Source organism: Triturus cristatus, chromosome 5_1 (genome assembly GCF_964204655.1).
Source record: "Triturus cristatus chromosome 5_1, aTriCri1.1, whole genome shotgun sequence".
NCBI classification, from domain to species: domain Eukaryota; kingdom Metazoa; phylum Chordata; class Amphibia; order Caudata; family Salamandridae; genus Triturus; species Triturus cristatus.
In genome coordinates this window covers 319,098,358-319,119,581 of record NC_140587.1, presented here as the reverse complement: position 1 = coordinate 319,119,581, position 21,224 = coordinate 319,098,358, and positions in this window count along the sequence as shown.

Below are 21,224 nucleotides of genomic sequence, written 5' to 3'. Positions count from 1 at the left end.
GAAATTGTAAATTAAATTTAGAATTTTAAAAATAATTTTAGGAGCGGGATGTTGGTTCATAGGAGATAAGGGTGGGAAGTGTTTTAAATTTTTTTATATATTTGTTAATTTAAAAAAAAAAAATATTTAGAAATTGTAAATTAAATTTAGAATTGTAAAAAAATTTTTAGGAGCGGGATGTTGGTTCATAGGGGATAAGGGTGGGAAGTGTTTTAAAAATGTTTATATATTTTTAAAAATTTTAAAAAAAAATTTAGAAATTGGAAATGAAATTTAGAATTTTAGAAATAATTTTAGGAGCGGGATGTTGGTTTATAGGGGATAAGGGTGGGAAGTGTTTAAAAAATGTTTATATATTTGTTAATTTTGTATTAAAAATATTTAGAAATTGTAAATTACATTTCGAATTTTACAAATATTTTTAGGAGCGGGATGTTGGTTTATAGGGGATAAGGGTGGGAAGTGTTTTAAAAATGTTTATATATTGTTTAATTATTTAATAAATTTATTTATAAATTGTAAATTAAATTTCGAATTTTACAAATAATTTTAGGAGCGGTATGTTGGTTTAGAGGGGATAAGGGTGGGAAGTGTTTTAAAAATGTTTATATATTTGTTCATTTTGTATTAAAATTATTTAGAAATTGAAAATTAAATTGCGAATTTTACAAATATTTTTAGGAGCGGGATGTTGGTTTATAGGGGATAAGGGTGGGAAGTGTTTTAAAAATGTTTATATATTGTTTAATTTTTTTATAAATTTATTTAGAAATTCTAAATTAGATTTCGAATTTTACAAATATTATTAGGAGCGGGATGTTGGTTTATAGGGGATAAGGGTGGGAAGTGTTTTAAAAATGTTTATATAATGTTTAATTTTTTTTTTAAAAAAATTTAGAAATTGTAAATTAAATTTCTAAATTTACAAATAATTTTAGGAGCTGGATGTTGGTTGATAGGGGATAAGGGTGGGAAGTGTTTAAAAAATTATTATATATTTGTTAATTTTTAATAAAAATTAATTTGAAATTGTAAATTACATTTAGAATTTTACAAATTATTTTAGGAGCGGAATGTTGGGTTATAGGGGATAAGGTTGGGAAGTTAATTTAAAATGTTTATATATTTTAAAATTTACAAAAAACATTATTTAGAAAATTTAAATATAATTTAGAATTTTACTAATCCCATAATTAAATATAGATTTCAGTCAGAATAGTAAATTAATTAAGTTCAGTGTCCAGGACTTATCTTAATTAAATATAGAGTGGAGTGGGAATAGTAAATTCATTAAGTTCAGTGTCCAGCACCTACTCTAATTTAATATAGGTTGGAGTGAGAATAGTAAATTAATTAACTTCAGTGTCCAGCATCTACCCTAATTAAATATAGATTGGAGTGAGAATAGTAAATTAATTAAGTTCAGTGTCCAGCACTTATCTTAATTAAATATAGATTGGAGTGGGAATAGTAAATTAATTAAGTTCAGTGTCCAGCACATACTCTAATAAAATATAGGCTGCAGTGAGAATAGTAAATTAATTAAGTTCATTGTCCAGCACTTATCTTAATTAAATATAGACTGGAGTGGGAATAGTTAATTAATTAAGTTCAGTGTCCAGCACCTACTCTAATGTAATATAGGTTGGAGTGAGAATAGTAAATTAATTAAGTTCAGTGTCCAGCACTTATCTTAATTAAATATAGACTGGAGTGGGAATAGTAAATTAATTCAGTTCAGTGTCCAGCACATACTGTAATTAAATATAGGTTGGAGTGAGAATAGTAAATTTATTAAGTTCAGTGTCCAGCACTTATCTTCATTTAATATAGACTGGAGTGGGAATAGTAAATTAATTAAGTTCAGTGTCCAGCACCTACTCTAATTTAATATAGGTTGGAGTGAGAATAGTAAATTAATTATGTTCAGTGTCCAGCACTTATCTTAATTAAATATAGACTAGAGTGGGAATAGTAAATTAATTAAGTTCAGTGTCCAGCATCTACCCTAATTAAATATAGATTGGAGTGAGAATAGTAAATTAATTAAGTTCAGTGTCCAGCACTTATCTTAATTAAATATAGATTGGAGTGGGAATAGTAAATTAATTAAGTTCTGTGTCCAGCACATACTCTAAGAAAATGTAGGTTGGAGTGAGAATAGTAAATTAATTAAGTTCAGTGTCCAGCACTTATCTTAATTAAATATAGACTGGAGTGGGAATAGTTAATTAATTAAGTTCAGTGTCCAGCACCTACTCTAATGTAATATAGACTGGAGTGGGAATAGTTAATTAATTACGTTCAGTGTCCAGCACCTACTCTAATGTAATATAGGTTGGAGTGAGAATAGTAAATTAATTAAGTTCAGTGTCCAGCACTTATCTTAATTAAATATAGACTGGAGTGGGAATAGTTAATTAATTAAGTTCAGTGTCCGGCACCTACTCTAATGTAATATAGACTGGAGTGGGAATAGTTAATTAATTACGTTCAGTGTCCAGCACCTACTCTAATGTAATATAGGTTGGAGTGAGAATAGTAAATTAATTATGTTCAGTGTCTAGCACTTATCTTAATTAAATATAGACTAGAGTGGGAATAGTGAATTAATTAAGTTCAGTGTCCAGCATCTACCCTAATTAAATATAGATTGGAGTGAGAATAGTAAATTAATTAAGTTCAGTGTCCAGCACTTATCTTAATTAAATATAGATTGGAGTGGGAATAGTAAATTAATTAAGTTCTGTGTCCAGCACATACTCTAAGAAAATATAGGTTGGAGTGAGAATAGTAAATTAATTAAGTTCAGTGTCCAGCATTTATCTTAATTAAATATAGATTGGAGTGGGAATAGTAAATTAATTAAGTTCTGTGTCCAGCACATACTGCCAACTCAGTGAATTGTGGTGTACCAGAAACTCACCTCAGAACCCAGAACCCAGTATCCGGCTAGTATTAGTGTCCCATTCGTTATCCGAGATTAGGCTCAGAGATCCCAATGAAAAGACAACCCAGAACAAGCGACTCAGTATACTCTCAGGAATGGTGGGAATCGGAAATACCTGTTCGTATATTATTCTCACATCAGTCCACAACAAGAATCAACAGAGACACGGTGAAAATAAAAATAGTTTATTTTTATAGACCACGTGTCCTAAAATGCAGTACTTTGGCTAATACAAGCAGACAAAGGATTACAATCAAAACCATCAGCATCGTTACAATACCATAGAATATAAAAGGGGTGATCATATTATAATGACAGTGGATAATACCACCTTCCCTTTACTAAGAAGCTAATATTATTATTATGCTAATAGAAGGTCTCTTAGGCTTGAATAGGGGACCCCATACCTCAAAGATCAGCTTAGTGAAATCACATCACAGGAGCATCAGGAGTCTTCTCGCAGGAAGGCTCGTCTTCGGTCTGAATAATAAACATGATGTCTGTGTTATTAAAAGCACCAACTTTCAGGTATTTACAGCTGCCTGTGTGTTATGTCTAAATAGTGGGTCGATCAACCTAGAGTAGAAAACATGCATTGTCTAACAAACCAGACTGTTTTGTCACGCCATGTACAGACCAAGGTCGCTGCGCAGAGCTCGGGATGGTAACAACAGATTGCTTCCGTGTGAGGCAAAGCTCGAGTCAGCTGTTTGTTTAAGCAATAACATGTAAACGCAGTGTCGTGCGCAAAAGCGGCAAGATGGCTTTCTAACATCTAACGCGGTTATGCTAACTTAACAATGTATGTACGTATTAAGGGAGTCCTCACTACATGCCCCCTTGATCGAAGCACTATACAGTAGGCAAGAAAAAAGAGAATGCAAAGTTCAGTTTCGACACAGCAGAACAAGGCGTATTCAATTAATAAACAATTTATAGTTCAGGCAAAAGCCGAAAACATGAAAACCGAAAAGGGGAGAAAAAACCAAAAAACCACAAACGTGTGATGGGAAAAATTAAAAAATGTTGCTGTGGACAGCAGTCCAAAGGCACGGGAGAAAAAACCTAGAGGACCACAGTTCACTGAATCCATGAACGTATATGCAGCATACGTGGCCACTGCTTCCAACAAGAAATCGTTTGCAGAGCCACGAAAAGTTTCAGCCATCCAATTAATCAAAGAAAAGGAACATACATGTTCTTCAATGAGCGGAGCCTCTAGCACAATCAGAGGGCAACCGAATTGTTCCTCCAGATAGCTCATATTCAAGAAATCATAGGCTGCTCTTGCGATGTCCCAATTACCCAGGATACCATGCGCCGCACCACAGGCCATAATCCGAACACCAGAACAGGCAAACTCGTGAGACACTAAGGGCCTCATCAGTCGATCATAATCCGGCACCGGAGACACCGTGGTGCCGATCACGATCCGGTAAAAACCGGGTACGAACCGTCGGACGGAGCATAATCTCCGTCCGACGCGTACCCGGTCGTAAATTCATACAAACAAGGAATTACGATTCGCACGGGTACACCATCACCGTACGATTCGTAAAAAAGCCCGACCGAACAAAAAAACCCTACCAATGCCATCCGGGAAAGCGCCGACCTGACGTCGGGACGCTCGCAGCCAGCCATTCACGACCCAGGAATTACGATTCGCACCGACGTCATCCCGCACGGTGAATATTTTCCGGCACCCAAAAACTGCCGGGAAATCAGGACGACGCGAACAAGGACCACCAGTACGCGACGGACAGACAGGACGACGCGAACAAGGAGGACCAGTACGCGACGGACACACAGGACGACGCGACCAAGGAGGACCCGTACGCGACAGGACGACGCGATCAAGGAGGACCCGTACGCGACAGGACGACGCGATCAAGGAGTACCAGTACGCGACGGATAGACATGGACCCGAACCTACGAGTCATCCCTGCCCTCATAGCAGTCCACCTCCTCTACAGGTTACGACGCAGACGCCGCAGAAGGTCAGAATAACTAAGGGAGGGGGGAAAGTGGGGTGGGGTGGGGGTGGCAGGACCAGGGCAGGCCACAAAACAACCACATAAGTCACACACCACACATGGCCTGGACATACCTGACTCCCATGCCCTGGTCACCACGAGGGGGTGGGGGTGTGTCCTGATAAGCCAGCGACCGCCACAACGGAAGTCCGTCACCACGCGAACCGGCAACACAACCAGACAGGTACGTCCCGTACCCACGCCTGAAGAGCGTGGGTACGAGTCGTACCACGCCCACACACGTCACCCCAACAATGGCGGGACGGATCGCACCCACGTGGCAAAGGCCTGGGTATGGGCCGCACAAGCATCACATAGCGTGGGGACGTATATGTACGGACCCTACCCCCACCCCGTATGCAAGGAGCGTACCCCCCACCCCAACAGTGAAAGTACGACCCGTACCCCCACCCGCGTATGCATGGAGCGTACCTCCACCCCAACAGTGTAAGTACGACCCGTACCCTCACCCGCGTATGCAAGGAGCGTAACCCCCACCCCAACAGTGTAAGTACGACCCGTACCCCCACCCGCGTATGCATGGAGCGTACCCCCCACCCCAACAGTGTAAGTACGACCCGTACCCCCACCCGCGTATGCATGGAGCGTACCCCCATGCCAACAGTGTAAGTACGACCCGTACCCCCACCCGCGTATGCATGGAGCGTACCCCCATGCCAACAGTGTAAGTACGACTCGAACCCTCACCCGCGGACGTACGGACCGTACCCCCACCCCCACCAGTGTAAGTTCGACTCCTACCCCCACCCGCGGACTCATGGACCGTACCCCCACCCCAACAGTGTAAGTATGACCCGTACCCTCACCCGCGTATGCAAGGAGCGTACCCCACACCCCAACAGTGTAAGTACGACCCGTACCCTCACCCGCGTATGCAAGGAGCGTACCCCCCACCCCAACAGTGTAAGTACGACCCGTACCCCCACCCGCGTATGCATGGAGCGTACCCCCCACCCCAACAGTATAAGTACGACCCGTACCCCCACCCGCGTATGCATGGAGCGTACCCCCCATGCCAACAGTGTAAGTACGACCCGTACCCCCACCCGCGTATGCATGGAGCGTACCCCCCATGCCAACAGTATAAGTACGACTCGAACCCTCACCCGCGGACGTACGGACCGTACCCCCACCCCCACCAGTGTAAGTACGACTCCTACCCCCACCCGCGGACTCACGGACCGTACCCCCACCCCAACAGTGTAAGTACGACCCGTACCCTCACCCGCGTATGCAAGGAGCGTACCCCCCACCCCAACAGTGTAAGTACGACCCGTACCCTCACCCGCGTATGCAAGGAGCGTACCCCCCACCCCAACAGTGTAAGTACGACCCGTACCCCCACCCGCATATGCATGGAGCGTACCCCCCACCCCAACAGTGTAAGTACGACCCGTACCCCCACCCGCGTATGCATGGAGCGTACCCCCCATGCCAACAGTGTAAGTACGACTCGTACCCTCACCCGCGTATGCATGGAGCGTACCCCCACCACACCAGTGTAAGTACGACCCGTACCCTCACCCGCGTATGCAAGGAGCGTACCCCCCACCCCAACAGTGTAAGTACGACCCGTACCCTCACCCGCGTATGCAAGGAGCGTACCCCACACCCCAACAGTGTAAGTACGACCCGTACCCTCACCCGCGTATGCATGGAGCGTACCCCCACCACACCAGTGTAAGTAGACTCGTACCCTCACCTCGAATGCATGGAGCGTACCCCCACCGTGTATGTTCCAAGCGTACATATCCTGAAATCGGAGGTGTGTGTGCAGAGTCCACCCAGCAGTGCCCTGAGACAGGAGGGGTGGGTGTGGAGTCCTCCCAGCAGTGCCCTGAGACAGGAGGGGTGTGTGCCTATCACTCCCAGCAGTGCCCTGAGACAGGAGGGGTGGGTGCCTATCACTCCCAGCAGTGCCCTGAGACAGGAGGGGTGTGTGCAGAGTCCTCCCAGCAGTGCCCAGAGACAGGAGGGGTGGGTGCCTATCACTCCCAGCAGTGCCCTGAGCCAGGAGGGGTGGGTGTGGAGTCCTCCCAGCAGTGCCCTGAGACAGGAGGGGTGGGTGCCTATCACTAACAGCAGTGCCCTGAGACAGGAGGGGTGGGTGCCTATCACTCCCAGCAGTGCCCTGAGACAGGAGGGGTGGGTGCCTATCACTCCCAGCAGTGCCCTGAGACAGGAGGGGTGTGTGCAGAGTCCTCCCAGCAGTGCCCAGAGACAGGAGGGGTGGGTGCCTATCACTCCCAGCAGTGCCCTGAGCCAGGAGGGGTGGGTGTGGAGTCCTCCCAGCAGTGCCCTGAGACAGGAGGGGTGGGTGTGGAGTCCTCCCAGCAGTGCCCTGAGACAGGAGGGGTGGGTGCCTATCACTAACAGCAGTGCCCAGAGACAGGAGGGGTGTGTGCAGAGTCCTCCCAGCAGTGCCCAGAGACAGGAGGGGTGGGTGTGGAGTCCTCCCAGCAGTGCCCAGAGACAGGAGGGGTGGGTGTGGAGTCCTCCCAGCAGTGTCCTGAGACAGGAGGGGTGGGTGTGGAGTCCTCCCAGCAGTGCCCTGAGCCAGGAGGAGTGTGTGCAGAGTCCACCCAGCAGTGCCCTGAGACAGGAGGGGTGGGTGTGGAGTCCTCCCAGCAGTGCCCAGAGACAGGAGGGGTGGGTGTGGAGTCCTCCCAGCAGTGCCCTGAGACAGGAGGGGTGGGTGTGGAGTCCTCCCAGCAGTGCCCTGAGCCAGGAGGGGTGTGTGCAGAGTCCTCCCAGCAGTGCCCAGAGACAGGAGGGGTGGGTGTGGAGTCCTCCCAGCAGTGCCCTGAGACAGGAGGGGTGGGTGTGGAGTCCTCCCAGCAGTGCCCTGAGCCAGGAGGGGTGTGTGCAGAGTCCACCCAGCAGTGCCCTGAGACAGGAGGGGTGGGTGTGGAGTCCTCCCAGCAGTGCCCTGAGACAGGAGGGGTGTGTGCCTATCACTCCCAGCAGTGCCCTGAGACAGGAGGGGTGGGTGCCTATCACTCCCAGCAGTGCCCTGAGACAGGAGGGGTGTGTGCAGAGTCCTCCCAGCAGTGCCCAGAGACAGGAGGGGTGGGTGCCTATCACTCCCAGCAGTGCCCTGAGCCAGGAGGGGTGGGTGTGGAGTCCTCCCAGCAGTGCCCTGAGACAGGAGGGGTGGGTGCCTATCACTAACAGCAGTGCCCTGAGACAGGAGGGGTGGGTGCCTATCACTCCCAGCAGTGCCCTGAGACAGGAGGGGTGGGTGCCTATCACTCCCAGCAGTGCCCTGAGACAGGAGGGGTGTGTGCAGAGTCCTCCCAGCAGTGCCCAGAGACAGGAGGGGTGGGTGCCTATCACTCCCAGCAGTGCCCTGAGCCAGGAGGGGTGGGTGTGGAGTCCTCCCAGCAGTGCCCTGAGCCAGGAGGGGTGGGTGTGGAGTCCTCCCAGCAGTGCCCTGAGACAGGAGGGGTGGGTGCCTATCACTAACAGCAGTGCCCAGAGACAGGAGGGGTGTGTGCAGAGTCCTCCCAGCAGTGCCCAGAGACAGGAGGGGTGGGTGTGGAGTCCTCCCAGCAGTGCCCTGAGACAGGAGGGGTGGGTGTGGAGTCCTCCCAGCAGTGCCCTGAGCCAGGAGGGGTGTGTGCAGAGTCCTCCCAGCAGTGCCCTGAGACAGGAGGGGAGGGTGTGGAGTCCTCCCAGCAGTGCCCTGAGACAGGAGGGGTGGGTGCCTATCACTCCCAGCAGTGCCCTGAGCCAGGAGGGGTGGGTGCCTATCACTCCCAGCAGTGCCCTGAGACAGGAGGGGTGTAACACATGTGTGTGAGGCCAGAATTATCCACATGCATACTGCCTACAAGGGAACATGTCCCCATGAACTCATGTCAACAGACTCCACACACAAGTACAGTGATCACCAAGGATGCCACGATTGTTGCAGGTGGAGACATGGCCCTGCATGCATGGCCAAAGTAGAAGGGCTCCGTCACACACACAGCTCATGTAGACACAGCTCTGCGCTAAACATTGGGAACACCCTGCAGGGAAGAAAGCTGGGTACACAGAGGAAGGAATACACCCTGGGACAAGTGCACCATGCAGTAACTGCTTACATGAACAAAGAAAGTTAGCCAACACCTTGTGATGGCACACAGATCCCAGGGTCCCACCAATGAGCAGCACACTACTACATATCCCACACACCCAAACCCTTAAACACCACCCAAAACCATGTAGCAGCCCCACCAACACCAATACCAGCATAGCAGTAGTGTGATAATGAAAACAAAATGAAGCTTTATTCAGCATGAGCACAATGTCCGTGGATCGCAGGCAGTTCAATATTCACAAAGCCCATAGGGCAGTCAATGATTCTCAGCTGGATGGGGGACACAGTGGGATGCGTGTCCCCTACCTTGCCTGCACAGTCAAATGGCATCGTCTTCCACACTGGTGAGGGCATCAGGGGGGGGGGAAGCAACAGGCACCACAGGGACATCAGGGCAAAGGGGCGGCGTTGTGGGTGCAGGGATGGAGGACTCCACCACAGGGGGTGGGTCAGTGCCAAAGGCGGAGGCCAGGATGGCACTACACACCTTTGCAAGGTCCTCCAGGGAGTCCCCTGCACCCGAAGGGACCTCAGGCCCCAAGGAGGGGGGGGGGGTCAGAGGGATGGGTCGCAGCGCCACCGGGGGAGGGTGGAGACAGGGGGGGAGACTCAACCACCCTGACCGAGGACTTCCTTGACCGCTTGCGTGGTGGTGTAACTGTGGGGCTCAGGGACAGAGCGGCCATGAAGGAGTCCTTGGGGGAGATGTGGCCAGGAGAGCTGAGGGGAGGGGATTTGGAGGGAGTGGACTGGGTGGAATGCGGACTCCCACTATGGCTGCGTGTCACACGTTTGCCCCCCGACCCAGTGGGTGTGCCTACCTCACCCTGTGTGTGCGTGTCAGGAGGAGTGCGGTGGACCTTCCCTGCTGGTGTGGTGCCCGTGTCTGTTGATGTGGGTGCATGCCGACGTCTGGGTGTACGTGGGACAGGCATGGGAGTGGGAAGTGTGGATGGGGCAGGGGTAGGTGGGGGGAGGTCGCGCTGCAGGAGACCCACTGCTGCAGTCAGTGTGGAGTCTATGGACCTCAGCAAGTTGCGTTGGTCAGCCTGCGATGAATGAATGCCCTCCAAGAATGCCTCGATGTTGGTGAGGGTTTTGCCGTGGGCATGGAGGACATTAAGGATCGCAGCCTGACCAACCTGCAGTTGCCGCTGGATGTCCACAGACTCTGCATTGGCGGCAGCAGTGGAGACAGGGGCAGGGGGTGCGGTGCCTGGCAGGAAGGAGACATGCTGTGACCGGGCACGCTGGGAAGGGACACGAGCAAGTGGGAGGCGGCTGATGGGAACTGAGGGGGCGGTGCGAGGTGTTGTTCCGCTGTCAGCTGCTGGTGCAGCCACCGCCCACTCGGAGACATCCTCCTCGGACCTGTCAGCTTCGTATTCTGACGTGCCAGTCGACAGGTCCTCGGCCGCACTATCCTCCACCTCTGTCCCACTCGATGTGCCAGCCCCGATGTCACGGCTGGCACTGGTGCTCGGTCCCTCCGCCTTGCCTGTGTCCATGTCTCCCTCTGTGTCCCCCGACGATGCTGTGGGCAGGGTGGAGAGACAGAAATTAATCAGACAGCTGTACACATCAGTCACATGAGTCCAATCTACATAGGTAACATTGCATAGCCTGAAAAGGAAGATCCCTGACATCTACTAAACAAGGTACCGATGTAGGGCATGAAACACACAGTTGGTTGAGCCACCATGCCACTGAAACACCATGGAGAGCATGAGACAATAGCTCAAGACAGGAAACGTAGTCGGACATAGCACCCAGGCCCTGGGGACAATCCAGCACTGCATCTGCACCACACAGCGTCGGTGAAAATACCGATGACCAGGGACCATATCCACGAACTTGAGACACATGCTGCATAGGTAATGCTGGAAACATGCCCAACATGACTCGGTCACTGCACCTTGCGTGTGTGTCCAGACAAACATCACACACTGCCCAGACCCAGCAAGTAGAAATCAGGATTTTACATATAGGCATTGCCCGCCCCAACCAACCCCTACACGAGGCAAATTGTTGAGACACAGGTGGCACCAACATCTCATAGTCTGGGTGATAAACACAGGGGCAGGCAAAATGCAAGATTGGACGCCAAACAGCCAAGGTGCACCTGTACAAATAATGAGGTACCAGTGCCCATCCTCAGATGAGTATAACAAGACACACAGGCACTGGCAACTGTGAGTATGAAGAAGGACAATCAGGTCAGGCTGCACAGTGGACACCTGTACAAAATAGCACGTCTATATACATGGTGCCAGGGGACAATGGCACAGAGCACAACCTACGCTGTAGACACTGAGAGTGTCCACGTTTATGATGACACACACCACTGAGGAAAAGGTGCTCCAGGGGACAGTAGTGGCCACGCAACCACATGCTACTGAATGGTAATGACTGCAACACACGCCACCATCCCTGCACTATGCGTATCGCACACTCATGCACATCATGTCACAGGCCACTACATAGGACATGCGCGCTGTAAGGCATGACACATGAGAGACCAACTCCCATGTCTGGAGTCAGCATCAGTGCCAACTGACATGGAACCCACATGCAGTGCACTTGACAGGGCACAGCCAAGGTCCAAAAAGCTGTTACACACCACCCCCACACATGATGCTACAGGCATTGTTCTCGTGGACAAAGCACCAGCCTACATTACCTTGTGAAGGAGTGACCACACACAGACCAGGGAACACATTGCAAGGAGGGGAAGGGTGGCAGGGGCGCAGCGCTATACTGGGGCAAACAGGATCTGAACAGCACCTTTAAACCCTGCCAGTGAATTAATGCTACCGTGCCCTTACAAATGCCGGTGACACACAACAAACGCACATGTACCTACCCCCTTCAAGGCTGCTGCATTGCCTGTAAGCGCCTCTCCAGGTCTGGAAAGACCACCGGCAGCACACGCCTGTGGAGGTGGCTCAGACGGCGGCGGCCGCGGTTCTTGTGGCTCTCAGGTGAGTCCCCCAGCAGGAGCCGTGCAATCCTCCGCGTCCAGCACCGGATATCCTGCCAGCGTTTCCTCACCTGGGGCAGGCTCCGCCTCCGACCATCCACACCCCTCACGGCACTGACGGCGGTCAGCCAGATCTGCTCCTTGGCAGTGGCGCCTACCTGTGAGGAAGAACAAGTGACACCACATCAATACACCAGCCACATGTCACAGAGAGACATATGAGAACAAATTAGCTGTTTACAACAAGGCATGTCATGCAGCCAACGCATTGCACCTTTGTCATAGGGACATCATCCCCTGGTGAGGGAAAAAGCTGTACGTGCCATAGTGGGTACACAGGTGGAATGATGGCAATGTCACAATCAGTGATCAAGGCTCACACTGTGCATCACACCCACCCCTCCTGTCTCAGGGCACTGCTGGGAGTGATAGGCACCCACCCCTCCTGTCTCAGGGCACTGCTGGGAGGACTCCACACCCACCCCTCCTGTCTCAGGGCACTGCTGGGAGGACTCCACACCCACCCCTCCTGTCTCAGGGCACTGCTGGGAGACATCAGGCTTCCCCCCCTGGGACCCCCCCTACAGTACATGGCATGTGTGTCACACCAGGACACAATGCCAGAAGTCACAGTCACAACATAGGGACAGTCTGTGCCAGTGGCCTATGCACTCACCTGATACCCTGGTCGCCCATACAGCATGGAGTACTGTGGGAGGATCACATCCAGCAGAGCCATGTTCTCCTCCAGGGTGAATGGCTGTGTCCTCTCCACAGCCCTTGACATGGTTCCAGGGAATCAGTAGCAGCAGCTGGGTCGACGAATGCAAAGATGTGCAGGCAAGTACTCCCTCATGGGACCTAGCTGCCTTATATCTGCCTTTCTGCCCTGTCTCATGCACAGGAGTACAGAGTGATTGGTCACTCACATTTGCATCCTATGTTTCCACCAATCCCTTCAAACCTAGAAGTCTGTGGGTTCTCTATCAGTTTCATTCTCCTGCATGATGTCAGACCCACAAACACATTGCAACAATGTAGAAGAATTCCAACTGACTTCTGCTGTGCACCTTCCAGAACAATTTCGGATTTTGAACTTGGTCTCCATGACAACCAGCATGCATGTAGGCCTCAATACTTGTCCCCTATGTAATTTGGAGCATCACACACAGGTACGGTGCGTTTCGGGGCCCTAGGGCACCCCAAATGCGTTGCAACGGCCCGTACACGCATGCCTACGTTCACTATCAGTATGGGTGTCCTCGCGTATGCGTATTCGTAGTGGTACGGCCCGTACACACGCATCTACGCTCACTATCACTATGGGTCTGCACGCGTATGCGTACTCGTAGTGGTACGGACCGTACACACGCATCTACGCTCACTATCACTATGGGTCTGCACGCGTATGCGTACTCGTAGTGGTACAGCCCGTACACACGCATGTCCGCTCACTATCACTACGAGTACGCATACGCGTGCAGACCCATAGTGATAGTGAGCGTAGATGCGTGTGTACGGTCTGTACCACTACGAGTACGCATACGCGTGCAGACCCATAGTGATAGTGAGCGTAGATGCGTGTGTACGGTCTGTACCACTACGAGTACGCATACGCGTGCAGACCCATAGTGATAGTGAACGTAGATGCGTGTGTACGGTCCGTACCACTACGAGTACGCATACGCGTGCAGACCCATAGTGATAGTGAGCGTAGATGCGGGTGTACGGTCCGTACCACTACGAGTACGCATACGCGTGCAGACCCATAGTGATAGTGAGCGTAGATGCGTGTGTACGGTCCGTACCACTACGAGTACGCATACGCGTGCAGACCCATAGTGATAGTGAACGTAGATGCGTGTGTACGGTCCGTACCACTACGAGTACGCATACGCGTGCAGACCCATAGTGATAGTGAGCGTAGATGCGTGTGTACGGTCCGTACCACTACGAGTACGCATACGCGTGCAGACCCATAGTGATAGTGAGCGTAGATGCGTGTGTACGGTCCGTACCACCACGAGTACGCATACGCGTGCAGACCCATAGTGATAGTGAGCGTAGATGCGTGTGTACGGCCCGTACCACTACGAGTACGCATACGCGTGCAGACCCATAGTGACAGTGAGCGTAGATGCGTGTGTACGGCCCGTACCACTACGAGTACGCATACGCGAGGACACACATTGTGACAGGGCCGTACACACGCATCTACGCTCACTATCACTATGGGTCTGCACGCGTATGCGTACTCGTAGTGGTACGGACCGTACAAATGCCTGTACGCTCGCCATCACGATGGGTACACATACGGCAGCACTCCCACAGTGATTTGGGAACGTACACAGGCCCTCTTAGCAGCAGTACGGCGGTTTTTACACATCACAGTGGTGATAGGCGACACACAGGTAGGAATAGGGCGGACATACTTGTCCATGGATGGGCATACTTGTCCATGGATGGACATACTTGTCCAGGAATGGACATCAAGGCATCGTCTGTGCATTACTACATGTGTGGGGCACAGGTGTGACAGGCTGTGATGTGGAACATGACTCCTGAGTGGAGAAGGCACCAGATGTATGATGAGATGTGTATAGGTGTACTGTGTGACAGTGCAATGTGTGCCAGCCATGCCCTTGACTCCTTTGACATGTGTGCATGTCGGACTGCACACTTGGGGTAAGCGTCACTGGCATGGCACGGACACCAACACACGGAAGTGTCCCATGATGCCCGGTACAGGGGTTATGACACCTGACTTGTCACTACCCACAGTGCACAATGTGACTATGTCATTTATGTGTGGGGGATTTACATCAGGTTGATGTTGTAGCACCCTCATAAGCTGCAGCCGTAGCAGCAACCAACATGTGTCTGTGTGTAGATTGTCATTGCACACTGTTCCGCACACCATGCCACATGTGGTATCGGATGTGAGGTGCACATGTATGCATGGGACACGGAGTAGCGTGACAAGGCCATGTCTGCATCCTCACAAGGAATGTGTGGTGAGTCATGACATGTGCACCTTCATGGCAAGGTGTGTGGGCTGTCCTAGTGTAATGTCATGTGACCTGTGGCTCCAGTGTTCCGCGACCAGTCTCTGCAATCGGCATCCTACTTCTGCTGATGTGTGGGTGTATGTCACTCCTGTCTTGCGTCTGGCTGTTCACTTGCACTGGGACACAGCTATTCCCATGGCGTGGCATGGGGAGGTTCTCAATCTCCGTGTGTAGCTGGGTCTTGGAAGGAGTGCCACCTTGCATCCATACGTGTGCTGGCCATGTAGCACATACCTGACTCCCTATGTAGCATGTGTGTATTGCCAGATTAACATGTGCTCAGTAGACATGAGTTGTTGTCGTGGTGCACTCACTCTTCCTTGTCACTTCCAAATTACTGCAGAGCGCCGCCTCTTGCCCGAATAATTCCAGACTTGGCTGCCATGCAGGAGAATGACAGCTCTACCGCTTCACCCAACCGTTGATTCTGGAGTTGACGGCGAGACTGGCACCACACCTGCAACCGCTGCACAGGTATCCTACGGCACTGACACCCCAGCTGAAGGTAATGGCTGCCCTACATTTTCTTGCCACGGGTACCTTTCAAAATACCATAGCTCATGTTGGTGGCATGTCCCAGAGCATGTTCAGCGGTGTGCTGCATGATTTCTTGGAGGCCATGTTGATTCACCTGGATGACTTCATCAAGTTCCCAACCCCTGAACAGATGACTGAGGTCAAGCGTGGATTCTATGCCCTGGGAGGGATGCCCCATGTCATTGGGTCCATAGATGGGACACATGTAGCTTTGGTACCACCACACGCACGGGAGGTGGCGTACCGCAATCGGAAGCACTACCACTCCATCAATGCCCTTGTGGTGTGTCTCTCCAACATGGTGATTTCACATGTCTGTGCTCGTTTTCCAGGATCAGCACACGATGCCTACATCATGAGGCGTAGCGGGATGCCTGATATGATGATGCAGCTGCGCAACGAACGGGCATGTGTTGTAGGTGGGTACAGTCTGTCTGTCTTCTATTCTGTATCGCCTACCAGCACGACCGCTTCACCACTTCTAACGATGACCATGTGCTTCCCATGTAGGGGACGCTGGCTATCCCAACATGCCATGGCTGATCACACCTCTCCGCAACCCCATCACGCCGGCACAGCTCCGCTACAACACCGCCCATGGCCGGACAAGGCGAGTGATAGAGAGGACGTTTGGCATGCTGAAGAGCCGATTCCGGTGCCTCCACAAGACCGGCGGTGCACTCCCTTATGCCCCGGCAAAGGTCTGCAAGATCTTCATGGTCTGCTGCATGCTGCACAACATGGCAGTTGAAAGAGCTGTGCCACTCATCCTGAATCAACATGACGAGGACCATCCACCCGTGGAGGACGAAGGGCTTGGCAGTGGGGCTAGTGATGTGGAGGATGTGGAGCCGCAAGAGGACATCCGGACTCGGCTCATACGCGACTTCTTTGCTTAGTGGTGAGTACCAGTGTCTGAGTGTGCATGCATTGGTCCCCGTGTGGCATGCGTTGTGATGTGTGTCTCCACCTGCATGTATGGCATGTGAGTCAGAGGTGTGTGTGGGTGTGTCACTGGAATGATGGTGCCAGTGATGGTAGTATTTCCCCAGTCATTATAATGACCTAGCATGTTGTCATCCATACATGTGTCGAGTAAATGCACATGCAAGTGGCTGTGCATTTTTGTGGCTGACTTCTTGTGTGTCTCTCTTCCCCAGGTACCTGCACATGCCGTCTGCTGGTTGCATTGTTGTGGCACTGCTATTCATCATGGACATGACATCGTGGGCTGACTCAGCGTTACAGGCACGGACACGTTTGGAAGTCTCCATGGGGTAAGGGATGCATCTGGGGTGTATTGGGTGTGGCAGTTGTTCACGATGTATGCACACTGCCCCTGTCGATGTGTTGTTCCTCTGCAGCCATGTCGCATCCCCATGGGACACGACATGCAGCTGTGTACACCTGAATAGATGGTCTGCCTGGTTGACAGGCATCAGTGATGGGATAGGGGATTGTGATGATGGCATCAATGTGTGTGACACTGCCCTCGGCCACATACGGTTAGCATTGGCTGGACATGGTGTGGGACTTCGACATCAGCGGATCTATGGTGTATGGCAGGCTCTCCGTGTGCAGCTGTGGGTATTTAGCTGTTAGCCGACGCTTGTGTGCCACTTCCATGGCAAACACGCATGTGTGCTGCAGAAGGGGGGTGCCAGTGTTGGACCCACATGTTACTCCACATGATGTGTTCATGTGTACTTCGAGTGGCCTCTGCAATCCCGAATACATGTCTAATAAAGGTGTCCCTATGCCTCCAAGGTGCCTCTTCTCAGTCAATGCTGGTGTGTTGCCACGGTGCATCCTGCATGTCTGGCATGGTATTCCCTGATTGTTGCTATGTGTCAATGTGTCGAGTTGCAAGATGCAAGCTGTGTGTGTGGGCTGAGACTGTGTATTGGGCATGATGTCCATGACTGTGTTGGTATTGTGACATGTGCCATCCCCATGCATCCAACATTGGCCAGGCCCCCATTCTCGGCATCCACCGGACTCCGGCTTGCAGGACATGGTTCTGCCACCTGTGTACACATGCCTGGGTGCCCCCCAGGACACTGGACTGGATCCCTGACCACTGCGCATGACAGTTGCTGTACTCAATGTGTGTGTCAGCACGGTTGTTCGGCAACCCCCTCAGCTGGTTGGGCCCATCACGGGTGTGTATGGTGCTCCATGTCTGTCTTGCCTAATACACTGTGACCCATGTGTCCTGTGCCAGACTCAGGCCCCAGGGTGTGGATGGTTGAAGACAAAAGATGACTCAGGCATGTTTTGACTTTACAAGACACATGTTAGTTAATAATGCTACCAGCAGGCATCTACTCATCATAGTGTGATTTATTAGTGGGGGGGGCAAAGTAAGGGTCTTTCCGGGATGTTTGAATCCAAAGTTCAGTAGGGGAGTTGGGGTCCTTGCCATTGGAAATCCTCAGAGTCCATGCCACAGTCTTTGTCAACATTGGTCAGCCAGTGACCAGCAGGGCCATGTGGCAGAGAATGTCTCTTGATGCTGTGATGCTGTTGCTCCAGTGGGCCAGGTGCCAGGCCAGGTGTCCTGGGAGATGGTGATGTAGCAGCCACCCTCACGGTCCTTTCCGTGGACGACCCGGCCTCCTGCGGGGAACCTCACCAGCAGGCCGTGACGACGTCTGGGATGCTCCGTCGGATGTTTCCTCCTCCTCCTCCTGATCCCTCCCTGTGGGTGGTGATGTTCTCCGCCTTCTGGCACAGGGAGGGTCGGCCATGGTGTCGGCCATCCGACGGAGTGTAGCGTGAATCCCCTGGAATGCCGTCACTTGCTCAGCCTGTCTGTCCTCCATCCTCCGTTGGTGTACCAGTAGACAGGCAATTAGCTCCGCATGTTGCTGGGCCTTGATCCCCTCGAGGACGGACACAACCTGGGCCATGCCCGTGGTGTCCTGCCGGTATGAGTCCAGGATGTTACGGACATGGGAAAATACCGGATCCCCAGCCAACTGGTCAGGCTCGCGCCTCCGCCGTCCTCCACTCCCACCACCCCTGCCCACTTGCACCTGGCCTGCACTTGTGGGCACATGGGGTCTCCGGGACCCCTGAGGGGTGGCATTGGCGTTGTCGCCTGCCTCCTCCTGGGTGCCCGGGACACCGTGTCCCTCCTGGCGAGCCTGGCTGCATTGTGGTGTTGGGGCAGGGATCCTGGGTGTCTCCTGGGATGTGGCAGGAGTGGGGGTGGTGGTTGGCACAGTTGTACCTGACGCAGGTGCTGCAGGTGGTTGGACACCAGAGGGGCCAGGTTGGTCGGGGTCGTCCGCAGAGTGGTGAGAGTGGTCGCTGCCGGTGGGATCGGGCTCCTGCAGATCCAGGTCCTGTGAGTGTTCCCCCCCAGTGTTGGGGGGTGCACCACGACGTTGACCTGTGTGTGAGAGAGACAATGTTAATTTTTGTCCATGCAACATCCATGTTTCATCATTTTCAAAGTTGGCACATTTCCTCTTGGAATTAGGATTGGTCTTGCATTCCACTCACAGTGCACTTGTGCATGGGTGTGTCCCTTGGGCACCACTTTGGCCCCTTTAACTATGTGTGGCACAGTCTTACTTACTGCGTCAAGTGTGACTGCAGTCAGCAGTGGAGTGGGCAGGTGTGGCGAGCCATGCACTGTACATGTGCACATGGAGTGGATCCACACACTTATATGATCCAGGTAGCTGTCCTTGTGCTCGTGAACAGGTTGTGACATGGCCATGTGTTTTGCCATGGTGAAGAGGGGGGCTTCTGGCACTGGCCACCCTTGTCTACATGCACGCAGTCTACCTGCTGACGAGCAGACATTCACACACGCAACACGGCTGAATGGCTCTCCCTGTGTCTCGCTCCCTCTGTATCCCCCTCTCCCTCCCTCTCTGTCCCCCTCTCCCTCCATCTCTGTCCCCCTCTCCCTCCCTCTCTGTCCCCCTCTCCCTCCCTCTCAGTCCCCCTCTCCCTCCCTCCGTGTGTCAGCCTCCTCCCTCTGTCCGTCTCCCTCCCTCTCTGTCCCCCTCTCCCTCCATCTCTGTCCCCCTCTCCCTCCATCTCTGTCCCCCTCTCCCTCCCTCCGTGTGTCACCCTCTGTCACCTCTGCCCAGCTTCCTGGGCACACACTGTTAGCAGATCTTTGAGTGGCCCTTGGATTGTTGATGTGAGTTTGTTTCTGATCTCCAGGCACCCATTGGGTGTAGTGTCTGTGTCTGTGCGCTGCTGCTGTGGTGGTGTGTGCTGCCACTCGTTCACAATGTTGGCTGTTCATTAGCTGCTGTCATGTGCAAAACAGTGCCTTCACCCCCATGTGTTGATGCAAGGCGTCCGCCATTTGCTGGCAAGTCATTCCTGTGTTGGGACACACTGTTTGTCTGGCTGTGACCTAGGCCATATGGGTAGAGTGAATTGTTGTCTGCTTCTGAGTTGCACTATGTGCTTTTTTGGGCCCAGCCTGCCGCCATCCGGGTTACCGTGTCATGTGTTGTTGTCTTCTGTGGCCTGTGACTTGACATTGTCCAGCTGGGTGCATGGGGCATGGTGGCAGCAGTGGCATGTGCGTGCTCATGGAGTGTGGTTGAGTCATGCGATGGCTTGTGAGGTTGCGTGCCTGTTGGTGATTTTGGTTGTGGATGCCGTTCCCCCCTTGTGAGGTGCGTTGTTTGTGTACTCACCCGGGTCTCGGAGTCCTTCTAATCCTTCGACTGCCTCCACCGGCAGTATGGCCATCACCCTCTCCTCCCAGGGATGGTAGTGTACGGGTCTGCGGGAGGGCCCTCCTCCGGTGGCGTTGGCCTGGTCGTGTTCATCCTGCCTCTTGGCTCGGACCCTCCTCCGCAGATCGTACCACCTGTTCTGGCATTCCTGATTCCGTCTGGTGTCCGCAACAGCATTCACAGCATCGACGATGGTCTGCCACATGGCAGTTTTTGCTGCCAGGCTGGTGCTTCTGACCAATGTTCCAAAGATCTGTGGCTCGACTCTGAGGATTTGATCAACAAGGACCTCCAATTCTCGGTTACTGAACTTTGGATTCTTGGTGGTGGGCATGGTGAGGGGTGTGGATGGGGATGGTGGGGGGGGTGTGTGGATGTTGGGGGGTGTGTGGATGGTTGTGTGTGTGTGTGTGTGAATGTGATGAGGGGGTGTTTGTGAGGGTGGTTGTGTGAAGGTGTGCAAGTGTAAGATGTGGTGTAGCTTGTAGTGTGGTTCTGTGGTGTCTGGCAGCAGTGAGTCTGTTGCAAAGGCTCATGGTTTGTGTGTGTGGGCCCTTTTTATTGGTCCATTGGTGGGTGTGGCTGTGTTTGAATCTTGGGTGGGTTGGTTATAAGGAGTGGTGGTGTATTTGGCCTCTGTTTGTTTTTGGCAGTTGCAGGTCAGTGAATGTGTTGTTTTAGTGGTTGTTGGACATGTTTAGTGGCTTTGTGCCATTCGAATGGTGTATTCTTGTGTTGTTTTGTTTTGTCCTGGTTGTGTACGTGCGTTTTGAGCGTGTGTACGGTGTGTACATGGGCCATTTGGTTGTACGGTGCTGTCCTTGTGTGTGGGTTGG